General features: G+C 39.7%; 1 protein-coding gene across 4 annotated transcripts in view; it reads left to right on the top strand.

Annotated features, from left to right (window-relative positions):
- Positions 1-13070, top strand: part of slc4a2b (solute carrier family 4 member 2b) — an 80182-nt gene that overhangs the window by 17508 nt on the left and 49604 nt on the right. The window contains exon 1 of one of the 4 annotated variants that reach the window (XM_021309283.2): positions 3257-3473. The exons of the other annotated variants lie outside the window; for them this stretch is intronic. The gene's annotated coding sequence lies outside the window, so the exon portion shown is untranslated. Of the gene's footprint in view, positions 1-3256; positions 3474-13070 lie in introns of those variants that run through there. 4 annotated transcript variants of the gene reach the window in all.

The raw sequence follows: 13070 nt of genomic DNA, 5'->3' as shown, positions 1-13070 counted from the left end.
GACTTTGAAGAGATAAAGATGCTTTACCTTGTGACTCTCTCCTAATGAGCCAATCATTAATTTTTCAGCGGTGGTGGTTAAACCAAGGCTTTTGTTATAATGTCTCATGTTGCTCTGGGCTGGCGTAAAAAGCCTTTTCCACACAATCTGGTCACCTGATGGTTTCATTGTTGCAGCCTGACTTGATTTCTTGTCTAGGGAGGAGAAGGTAGTCACTCCTGCTCCGAGAATAGATCCAGTACTTCCTTGAAAATGCTATGCATAATTGACATGTGAGCTTCTAACCCAAACCTTTCCTATTTTAAATTACATTTTTAGCCATGCTAGATGGGCATTTTTAGTCTTTTTGTTTGTTTTTGTTTCATGACTAATTTAAATAGTTTTTTCCCTTTTTTTTAGATCAGGGTTCTGCAACCTTTTACAATCCAAAGAGCCTTCTTTCCCCTCAGTCTCACTAAAAAACAGCTGGTTTAGAGCCGCAAATGTGACAGGACCTTTTTTAAATAAAACATTTCTGAAGTAGATATCAAAAATTAGTTGTAATTTTTGAAAGAACCACCATTTTATTTCTATTGTTAGGTTGTAAAAAAAAAAAAGTACTTTTTCTAAAAGAACATGTACACTTTTTCTTCTGTGGGATGTTATTTGTGGAAACTTGTGTAAAGAAAGCACATTGTTTCTAATCTAATGACAAAACAAATGGATATAAAATTATATAGAGATGTAACATAAATTCAATACATCAATTCCATGAAAAAACCCTGAGATTGCTAAAACCTACATTTGTTAATTTATCTTTAAAAACTGCAGTTGGTTCTTTATCATTTTTAGCCAAACTTATCGCGAGCCGTAGTGGACGGTCCAAAGAGCCACTTGGGGCGCCGTAGTCACAGGTTTCAGGCCCCTGCTTTAGATAGAGATATAACTAACATTTAGAAGTTGTGTAATAGCAATTAAACGAAACAAACTGAATATTTTCTTCCTTTACCAAAAATATAGATTAAGTGGCTTACAAAATTCACCGTCATGTGATTGGAGGTCACCAGGGGATGAATGACCTTTTCAGTTTGAACCTCTGTCATGCTCACCCTGGCCTGTGAAAGTCATTGTTTTAGCCTTTGCCCCTGCTTGATAACAAACTTGTTCTTAAAATTACCCATTTTTTTTTTTAAAGAGAAAATATTTACTGCTTTGTTTTCTGAGAAACGTGACTTGAGCAAGTGGTCGCAAAAATTTTCATCACCTTTGACACCTGAAGGGTATTATTGAGCAGATTTGTTTTTCTGAATATTTATCGCTGTTTTCATACTTTGTTTTTAATTGAAATGATATACATTTTAATTTTATTTCCATTGGATGTCAGATTTTACTTTATATACCTTAATATGTGGAGTTACTCATTTAAAAATGCAATTTGAATGGGTTAAATAAGTCCTTTTTATTTGAAGTGCTGCTGAAATGTTCCCCAGACATTTGTTGTAATTGGCACTGCCAAAACACAACTAAATGAACATATTAAGAGGGTTTTATCTTTTCAACTGCAGAGATTAAGTTATATGCTAGATCAAATCCTTTTTTTTGTGTGCAAAATGTATGTTTCAACGCCAGGGAAAAAAGCTAAAGACCTTGTGAAGATGCACATTTACCAATGTTCTTGCAATCACATGATTTTGTTACATCTGGCAACAAGCCCAAGCTGTCTTATTTGAGACAAATGAAGGTGACGTTGCAGAAGTAGGGAGGGTGCATCAACTCTCTACTCTCTAACAAGCAGAGAGTTGATGCACCCTCGCCTGCTCAAATGGGACTATGTTCTTCTTAACATGAGGCAGAGATCGACCAGACATCGCAAACGGACAATTTTTACCTCGATCTGCTCAGCTCTGTAATTGGCAGGTGATTTTTATTTTTCTGTTTTTTATCAAATCAATCAACACTTTAAATTCCCAACATTTATAGTCTAACATCAAGTAGCAGCAGAACACATCTATGTTCACGTTTTTTGTTTAGTTTTATAAAAATCTGCTGCCGTTTTAAATCACCAGGTTTTTGTTGGGTTTAAAATAGTTTTTTTTCTCTCTTGCATGCTAGCCTTTTTAGAAAAAATAAAAATGAATGAATGAATGAATAAGACTAAACCAGGAGGTCGGACCTCAGGGAAAACAGAAGATCTGTACTGGCCAGGAAAAACCTAATGGTTGGATCACTGTGCTTCCACATTTCATGCTGATTTCAGGCCCGACTCGTGCTCCTTCTGCCATTAGGATGCATCTTAACAACTGTTTCTCAGCTGTCTTGTGGTCTCCCAGCAGCTTACTGAGCAATTTCAAGCTAGTTGCCAGACTGTTCTGAAAATTCCCTCCAACACACATAAATCATATATTTGGATGGTTATAAAAAGAGAAAAAATGGATTAAAGATCCTCAGACTTGAAAACTTACATTTGCTAAAGTCAGTATAATGGAAGATGTTGAGAGATTTTTCCCCCCTACTAGATTTAACATTTACTTACGTGTCCTTTTGAGTCAACATCCTTTGAACGGTTTCTCAAAATAGTCCTGACAGAATTGGTTCAGCTGAGTCCTTCTAGTAGCAAAATGCCTACAGATCATGATGCCGCCACCCCTTTACCTCACAGGTGGTCTTCTCAGGCTTGTATTGCACACTTTGGGTTTTTCTCCAAATTTTGCAATGTTCACTAATGCCACACCCCCACCCTGTTCATTTTAGCATTTTTTTCCTTGAGTGCTTTATTTAAAAAATTGGTGAAATCCCACAGTGGAAATCCCCATTTCATCACCAAGGTGTGCGTTTCCTGCAAGTTTTATCACTGACACTTTAATGGAGTTGCAGATGTGTTGAATGTTATTGGCTGCAAGGTCTTCAACACCCCATTTTTGATGTGCTTTTAGACCAAAGTACAGGAAAATGGGTAACCTTCTTCCCTTTTTTTGGGTTATGAAGTAATAAGAAGACACCCTATCAAAGAAATCTAGGCTTCTGGGGTTGTCCCAAACGTTTATGGGCAGATGAAGGTTGTGAACACAGGTTCCCTCTTGAGGTTAATGGAGAAATATTAATTACCGGGAGAGGATGTGCTCCATCAGGAGGAGCGTGTGTCTCAGACACATATTGAGGTCCGTCTGTCTGAGCAGCAGCCTCTGACTCAGTGCTGAATGGAGTCACATGGCAGCTTGTCAGCAGGCTGGAGGAGGAAACATAATCCCAAGGAGGAAGGCTGCTATTATCAGTCCGAGCCTGTAGGTCTGAGAGAGCGCTCTGTTTGAGGAGAAGCCGCACGGCAAGAAGCTTCACCATAATACCAATATCATCATTTATTTTTGTTTTTTATCTCTATATCTTTAGTTCCTTTGCTTTTTTTCCCCACCCATTTATTTGTTTTTATTCTGCAGCTCTTTTCACAGCAGAGTTCAGAATGTCTGCGGTGGCTTCTTGGCAGTAAGCTCGTTGAGGTATTTATACTATTATTGATGCATTTATGTGTGTGCCTTAGTCACTTCTATTATCTAAATTGACCTCGTGTCCCAATTGTCCTGCTTCTTGTTCTCGGATTATTTTCAATTTGATTAATCATTCATCTTGCAATTGGTTTTCTGTGGGTCCACCTTTTTTTCCCTTTTTTGTTTGTTTATTCTGGCTTCCTAATATCCAGTTGAATTGAGGTGAGTGCTGAGTCAGGCGTGGAGCCTTATATCTGACCAAATGTAGACAAGTACTGATAAGATCCACGGATTAAAAGAAAATAACTTAAATGACTGCAGCTCAAAGAGTTATTGTTGCTAAAACATGCTCTAATTTACCTATGAATTAAATCTGCTGTGTAAATGATGTTTAACTTGGTGTAAAAATGGTGAATTTAAAATCAACCATTTAATTTCTTAACCCACGCTTCATTTTAAAGATAATTATTCAGCTGCTTTTAATTGGCGTCATAAAAATATGATTTAGTTGTGTGGTTTTTACGGTAGGAATGACAATGTTACGCTTAATCGTGCCAGATAAAACTTTAAGGACAAAAATGATCTTTCCCACTTTAAGCCGTCACAGCAATAAAACATCAAGAGGGAAAAACTGGCCTTTTCTGCTTCTTTTTTTAAAAATCTCTTTTTAATGAGGCTCTAAACTTGTCATTTCTTCCCTCTCATTGTCCTGCTTTTTATAAGTAAAGGCCTGTATTTGTTGAGGTTTGGACATTGCGATAAAGCCTCTATTTCTATTTGAAAGCAGTTTTTATTGGCACAGTTTTCATTTTATTTGGGTGTTCTCTAATTATGCATTCTCTTCTGACTGAATTTGTGCGTAACTGTGCAATCTGTGGTTGGCGCTCGCGTGTCGGGCTGCAGACTGAAGCTGTGCCCGGTCAGGGCGTCCCCAGCATAACGCCGGTTTAAGACTCGTGTGATGGCTTGTCTGGGGTTCAAGCCGGGCTCATGACCTCTGTCCAGCCATCTGACTGCCGTGCCTTTTCTTCTTATCCTTTACTGAGGCCAGGGAAGTTTTACGCCTGTTTTTTGTTTTAAAAAAGAAAGGAGAGGGAAAAAAAAGAATCTGAGATGAAAGAAAAAGATTTTCAAGTGCAGACAAAGTATAAAACCTAACAAGAATAGCACTGAAAGTCTTTTTGTAAAAAAATTAAAAAGGGTAAACTGAAATGGATTCATTGTTATAGTGAAAAAATTAAAGGAACACGTTATAACATCAAGTCGGGTAAACTTCTGGACTATTGATCTAGTCAGCTCAGTAGCAGACGGGGTTGTTAATCGATGTTGGCTGTTCTGGTGTTGATGAAATTAGTGTCACTACTGGTACCGTGAGGCGATACCTGGACCCTACAGAGGGTGCACAGGCGGTCCAACTCCACTAGGATGGACATCAATACGAGCCATTGCCAGAAGGTTTGCTGCGCCTTCTAGCAGAGTCTCTCAAGAAGCACGAAGGAGATTTCAGGAGACGGGCAGTAGGAGAACTGGACAGGGCTGCCAGAGGTACCTAATCCATCAGCAGGACCGGTATCTGTTCCTTTTACAAAAAGGAACAGGGTGAATTCTGCCAGAGTCTTCCATGGGGACCTCCAGCAGGCCACTGGTGTGAATGTCTCTGACCAAACCATTAGAAACGGGCTTCACTAGGGTGGCCTGAGGGCCTGACGTCCTCTAGTAGGCTCTGTGCTCACTGTCCAGAACCATGGAGCTCAACTGGGATTTACCAGAGAACACCAGAGATTGCCGTTTCAGCCCTGGAGCCCCGTTCTTTTCTCAGATGAGAGGTTTGTGTGCTGGACAGGAAAGGGTCTGGAGAAGCTTTGGTGAACGTTGTGCTGCCTGCAAAATTGTTTAACTTTGGTGGTGGGTTAGTGTTGGTCTGGGGAGGCACTGACCTGTACAGGATGACATCCTTGGACCCGTTGTCCATGTTTTTTCTAGTTCTTTTCTAGTTTAGTGGGTACTTGGTTCTTCTTGGTGCATCATGATGCCTGGCCTCATGTGGCAAGAGTATACTGGAGGAACTGATACCATTGACTGGCCTCCATGCTTCTCTGATCTAAATCTAATAAAACATCTCCGGGACATCAAGTTAAGCTCCAGCCGACGCCACCAGGTTGCACATCAGCCTGTCCAGGAGCTCAGTAATTCGCTGGTTAGGATCTGGGAGCCAAGTCAGCTTTATTCATAAAGCACTGACACAGACACTGACCAAAGTGCTCAACAAAAGAATTAATTAAAAAGTAAAAGTAGGAACATAAAACCCCGACACAGACCAGGAGAAAAAAAAAGTACAATTTATACCAGATCAAAACTCAAAAAGAGGGGCGTCTTAGGCACAGATTTTGAAAATGTCTCGTGAAGAGGCTTTTTTAATTTTCAGCGGCAAAACGTTCCATAATCTGGGAGCTTCAATAAAAAACCCCGATCTCCCCTGAGCTTCAGCGGTGTTCTCGGTACCTCCAGCAACATCTGATCAGCTGATCTGAGTGACCGAGACGGGGCGTGCAGCAGCTCAGAGACGTGGGGAGATGCAAGACTAATTAAAGACTTTAAATAAAAATGTACTATACTAGGAGAGCCTGTCCATTTTAAAACTTTCTTTTTTCGCTTATTTTATGTAATTGTTTCCATTCTGTAAAGCATCTAAACTATAGCAAATTGGCTGCAAAAAATGTTGAAGATGCCACTGAGGCTTGTAGAAATGTTGTCTTTGAGGAATCTCGTGGCCCATTCATCCACAGAGACCTTCATGGGTCCAAAAAATCCATTTGCAATGGAAAAAATCTAAGCTGCGAACATATGAACAGGCGAAGGAGTTAAGTAGCCGGCCTCCACTGGTTATGCAACAGCATCACAACTCTGACGCCATCATAACACTAAAGGTGAACTGTGCCAATCCGCTCTCCCAGATAGAAATGGGGTGAAAAATACGCAGCACTGAACTGGATTATAGCCGACTATCTAAAGACCTTATTTATGACTATTTCACAGCGCTTAGGCTCTGAAACTAAATTAGAATCTCTTCTGACTCAGAGGATGTGCTTAAAAATGTTTCATAATTAAAGCCGTCAAGACGTCTCCCTGGAAGAGTAATCACACAGATGCTGAAGCGCTTCTCCTCCATTCAAACTCGGTCTGTAAAACATTAAGAATCTTTGCTAGTTCTGATCCTCCAAGTCTGTACCTTTTAAAACATAAATGGTAAAAAATTCCATCATTACCTCCTTAAATGTATTTATTTTTCCTTGTGCCGCCCAGCTTCATGGCAAGCAGAAGGCTGCTCTGGCTGCCGCAGTTATGGCAAACATTTGCTTTACCATGGGAGGCTTTATGCTTAAATCCTTCCTTGACGCCCAACCCTCAATCAATTATTTTATTGCTGTCAAGGTATTTTGTACAAACTGACGACAAACACGACAAGAGGTTAAAAGAGAAAGAGGACTGGGATGAAAAGTAAACATGAACCCAAAAATTACAAAACCTGAGAACCAGCTGCTTCAAAAATAACAAAAAAAAACTTCAGCCACCATAAGGAAACCACGGAAAGACGACCACGAACACCTGCAGAGAGAAAACTAACAAAGAGCTGCAAAGAAATGGAACAAAACTGCAGAACTACAAGGCAGAACAGCTACTGTATAAATGTATGTGAGCATGCAAAGTATGCGGCGTAGGTCTTGCATGAGTGAGTGATGGGTGCAGAGGGCCACTGCCAGACCCACTCCAGGGTTCAGAGGTAAGCAGAGAGGATCCAAAGACACAGGAATCCAGCAGCCCCACAGAGGCCTGGAAGCCCACGGCAGACCACACATCCACAGCAGAGGAGCCAGGCGATCGAATATCGTTTTACAACCGTAGTTGAATCTGTTACCATTTATTTGAGGATTTTACCTTCTTTATCTAGGGTAAAATCTTTCATAAGTTTTGAATAATCTTCCACCAATCTGTACCGTTTGGGCAAATGTGTATCCTCATCCCAATCAGGCCAAGATGTTTCGCCTATCACGGTTCCTCTATGTGCTGCGGGGTTGGTAGTGCTATTATTTTAGGACTGTGCCTCACTCTGGCCTCAGCCCTTAAGCCAGTTTCCACAGTCACCACCTAAAGTGGTTTATTACTCATTCATTCTGTGACTTAGTATCTTAAACAGGAAGTCCACTGTATCTGCTTCCCCCCCACCAAATGTCAACTTAAAGAGGTACTTTTTTATGGACAAAGATGACTTTTTACATCTATATTGTTAAAGGTAAGCTCATTTAATATCAACCTGTTTTATCTGTGAACTCCTTGTCCTGACGGTGCGTTCATGCGTTTCCTTTTCCTCTGTTTTATCAAAAAGTGATACATAAAATCCAAGAAGCAATTCCAGATTATAAAACCACTGAGAGGCCTGACTCTGTAGCAGAAACCGTCATCCTGTTTTCAAACTTGCTTCCTACCAGAAATTAGTAATTTTTTCCCCACCAAACCGTGCAGTGTCCTGATTAGATCCAGTCTGGAAAAGTTAGGTTTGAGGAGAAATCAGTTCTTTTCTTTCAGAAGACTGTAAGGTGCAGGGCTTTCTGCAAAGAGGTGTCGAACTACTGTTACTCTGTTGCACAAGAAACATTCGGTACCTTTTTTTTTTTTTTTATTTGGGCGACTGGGAGACGTACTGTACCTGATGGAAGGCAGAAAACATTTAAATCCAAGGATATTTTCTGTAATCGACTCCCTTGCCAGGATAATTTCACGTGGTGTTATTGTTATCGCCTCTGATCAGTTATCCTAGCGGTATTATTACAAGACTTGCCCTGAGGTAGATAAACTGGTTCCCAGGGCTTTTACCCAGGATCCCAGGGTTCTGTAACGTTATCCCTGTGTAGTGAGCTCTGTCTCTACCAGAGTGGGAAGGTCTAGGTTTACTGAGAAAGTAATGTTGAAGCACATCCAGGCTCACACACTCTCTTCTTTTAAATTAGTGGTCACTTTATCTTGTGATCTGCAGTGCAGGGATTAGCACGCAAGTAAACGTGCATGTGTCCGTATCAATTTCTTTGGCTCACTTCTACACATTGATGCTTCTAACTTCAATGCCTCTCTTGCTGTCAACAAGGTCATTGATATGATTGTGTTCAGGCATCTGGAGGGTTTATCAGGGCTCTGATTGCTGCTGCCTGTACTCGGTGCTTGCTTTAGTAGGCTGCAAGGGAGGAGCCCAATCCTTTGATTTTTTTGGACTGCAGGAATACTATTATTGATGTTGCTCCAGAGTTTCTGAAGGTGGACGTTAGCAGAAGCACGCTCTGCTGCTTATCATTGGGTGTGCTGCACAGTAGCTCTGTTATCTTGCTCTTATCTGGCCTTGTAAAGTATTTGTTTCTTCATTTCAGGCCTTGCAGCAATTCCCAGTCGTCAGAGGTTTATTGAAGCCACTTGGTTTGCACCTTTCTGTCATCGTACCACCAAACCTGTTTTAATTTACTCAATTTCTTTGCCTTGATGTTTAGGTTTCTTATATCTGGAGACCAAACATAATTTTTAATGGTCCTTCATATTTTCAACATTTACCAAATAATGTGCAACAAAACAAGGCAGCTTTCCTCTTGGATGGTCAATGGAGTCATGTGTGAAGTTGTTAAATGAAGACACAACAGGGTTAAAACATGCAGGTGGAGCTGAATAAATTAAATTACCACTGAAATGACTAATTCAGTTCAAATTAAAGCTGGAGTGTAATTGATATAGGTCCATTAGATACTTTGATATCAAGTGTTTGTATTAGTTGTTTTGGATTAATATGGCTTGTAGCCAATGAAGAACAGAATAATACACAAGGCCAATTAAATTATTTTTAATACAGAAATATTATTTTGTGACTGCTCAAATTGTCTGGCAGTTTAACAGCCCTAACCTCAAAATTCAATATGGCTGCCGGACATTGTTGATGGCTTTATGTAAGGCTGGGGTGGCAAACTCATTTCTATATTTGGCCACTTTGGCATCATGAAGTCATTAAAAAGGCCAGTTGCACGTGTATAGATGATACTTTGGATTTCATAATTTCATTCCAGTTCGCATAGAAAATGTATGTCACATTAACATAAAATTAGCACCCTTAGGCCCAGTTTGTACAGAGTATCTGCAAAAAAAGTTGATGTTGTGGTTGTGATGTTAGACTTTAAACTCATCTTTCTGCATAACATTTTCTCTTTTTGCATATTTCTGGGTTGTTTTTAATGTGTTGTGGGTAAACTGTCATCTAGTGGATGCTGTTACTGCACAGTAAAACAAAAATCAACGTTTGCTACAGGAGGCACAGTTTTAGCCACTTTATACAATTTAAAAAGATATATGCCTCTACGTTATGACATTATATGCCTTTTCTTGATTCTTGAGGGCCAGATAAATTGCCTTGACAGGCTGGATTCGGCCCGCATGCCTTTAGTTTGACACAAGTGACGTAAGGTATAATGACCAATGAGGTGTCCATCAGAAATTAATGGCAGACGAGGAGGCACGAATATCCGCAAGTCCATTAATTTCTGATAATGGACACCTTGAAGGATATTATCCTACTTATACCATGGTCACTTGCAACATAAATGAATATCAAATCAATTATTAACACTATTTTCACTGTTCAAATCGTAAATTTGAACATTGACTATTTAATATCTATTTACTATTTAGTAAAAAGATACTATTTAATATCTCTCCTTGTGGAGTTATTCAAGGTAACCAGCGTCAACTATCTTGCCGTTAGCAGCTAATGTTTGAGCCAGCGCAATAATTTAAAACAATCAGGCTATTTGACCAGAACTTCTTTTGTAGGTGTCCTATATCACTTTTTAAGTGACACCTTGCAGCCAATCAGAATAGAATATTTACCCATACCACGGCTTAAATCTCTATTAAATCAGTTCCTGTCATGGTGTTCTGCAGCACCTGGTGGTGAGCATATTGCTGCAAAGTTTAAATGCAGGGAACTCCTTTAGTAAACGTTCTCTAGTGTTAGCCTGGTCACTGACCAAGAAGTGTTTCTTTAGACACAAAAAGAAGACGATACTGGATACCAATGGTTGAAAGAAGCTTTCCTGGTAGGGTGGCTCGGTTCTGCCTTAGTTAGAAGGTGCAGATCCTGAGGGAACGTAGAGTAAAGCTGCTGCTTCTCCACATCAAAACCAGTCAGTCGAGGAGGTTTTGCTCACATCCCGCTGGGAAGAGATCCGGTAGTGGGCTCAAAACTTCCTGGAGAGACGATATATCCTGTCTGGGCTGGGGATGCCTTAGGTTCTCCCAGAATGAGCGGGAGAGTTTTATTGGGAAAAGGGATGTCTGAGTTTCCCTGCTGGACCAGTTACCCGAAAACCTGACCCCAGATGAGCAAAGAACAATGGTGGAAACCGGTGGCTGTTCTTGAGAGGATGATGAGCGGGGATAAAAAACATAATTTTTTCCCCTACTGTGCTTTTAAGCTCTTTACCTGAGAATTCTGGTCCAAACATACGATCTTGGGCACCTGAATAAAAGACAAAAATCCTCAGGTCTTAAAAGGTTAACTGAAAAAAAAAAAATCATAATCGCTGAGAATAATCTATCCACCTAGATCAACGTTTTTACCTTTTGAAAGCTCACAATCATATTTTTTCCACAAATTGCTTGAATTACAAACAAACCATAGTCAGCGTAGAATAAATCAGTCCATATAAGCAACGGAGGGGAGTTTTCCTCTCCACTGTCGCTTCATGCATACTCAGTATGAGGGATTTCTGCAAAGCCATGGACAATGCAGACGACTGTCTACATTTCAGGAGGAGTGATTGCTGCTTGTCAACACTTGACGCAATCTGCTTAGTTCCCTTAGATAAGAAACGTTTTTTTTTTTTTTATTAATCTGTCTGTATGATTTGATTGAATTTGACTTTTTAAAATGCCTTGAGATGACATGTTGTGAATTGAAGCTATATAAAATTTGAATTGAAAATCTAATTGAATACACTCCTTTTTAGGCTCATCTCTCTGAATGATTGAACTGATTCATTTTCAGTGCTCTCTTGGAAACAGGACAGTGTGTAATAATTTCAGGCCCAACCAGTCTAAATGCAAGATTTACGATTTTAAACAAAGGATTATTAAACACTGTTCAGACTAGAGCTGCAACGTATGAACAAAAATTGTCATGTTTTTCTTTTTCTGTGGGCATTTTCAATATTTAACACAAAATGATTTCAAATGAACAATTTACAAGTGAAAAAAAACACTTAACACCATTTATCATAAAAGTTCCCATTCCGAAAAGCACAATTTGCTCAGGCACAGTAGGATATTATGGATTCAGCACAAAACGTTACACTTCCTCAATTGGGAATATATTGTCGTAAGAAACCCATTTGCAGCAAATGTGTTTTTGCTCAAGACTAAAACGATGGAAGAAATTGCAACATGCAAACTTGATTTCTATCATGTAAAAACGCCTAAAAGAAAAGCCGCACCACATATATTGTCTTTGCTGAATTTAAAAGCCTACATTCATCATTGATGTCATTTTCTGTTCCTTCATAATATACTGAAATGGTTTCATTGCCTGCCACCAGACCGGGAGTAAAAAAAATCACCATCTCCAGCCATTCACAGTTAAACTCCTGGCTTTGATGGGTGATGTCCTGCGTTTTTAGATGCATCTCTGCTCCAACACAAATCAAATAGCCTGAATTGCCTCTTCAAATGGCACCCAGGTTCTATGCAGTTGTCGTCATGATCCGACCATTTTATCCACATCTGTTAAAGCATAACACACCTCGAGGACTGGAGTTTGACATCTGTGGTGTTCAGAAATATTTCCTCAAAGAACCATGTATGGATAACTAGGGCTGGACAATAATACAATAACAATATATATCGATCGATAGACGTATATAGATGTTAGGGGGGGAAAAAGGGTCAATAAAAAGTTCCATAGAACAGTTTTCCTTTCTTTTGCAGTCTAGCCTATCATGTAGGTTAATGCTTTCATTACAACCTCCCAACCAATCACAAAAGCAGACCCATGGACTCGCCGTCACTAAGCTCCGCCCCCTTCAAAGAGTTCAGAGAGCACGTTCTTTTTTTCTTCTTTAAAAACTTGCAGTTTTGGTAAAAGTTGGTTGAATAAAGGGTTGAGTTTGAATTCAGTGTTAGTGTGTTCTGTATCGAAAAATAGGTCGCTAAGCAAAAATATAAAATGGCCAGGGCTGCACTTAAATTATGTTTTGAATTAGTTGATAATTATTGATATTGAACAATATGACTTCAATTTTATCGACATGCTTTTTATCTATATCGTCCAGCCCTATGGATAACTCTTCTTGCACTGCGGGTTCATCCTCTCACAGGCTTTGCCGCCCTGAGCAGAGAACCGGTTTGTTAATTAAAAACCACAAAACGGCCTGTTTTGAAAACATTGAAAGGAATAAACTGGTTTTCTAACCTGTAACTGAGATGCACAGACTCATTTCCAGCTCTATGTTCCTGATTCGGTTTGAATTGAGAAATTTCCGTCTTTCAAGCTCAGAATTGAGCAATGAGTTGGGCAAACGGTTTCAC

The sequence above is a fragment of the Fundulus heteroclitus genome, chromosome 21 (assembly GCF_011125445.2).
Source record: "Fundulus heteroclitus isolate FHET01 chromosome 21, MU-UCD_Fhet_4.1, whole genome shotgun sequence".
Lineage (NCBI taxonomy): Eukaryota > Metazoa > Chordata > Actinopteri > Cyprinodontiformes > Fundulidae > Fundulus > Fundulus heteroclitus.
This window is presented reverse-complemented; position numbering and strand designations above follow the sequence as displayed.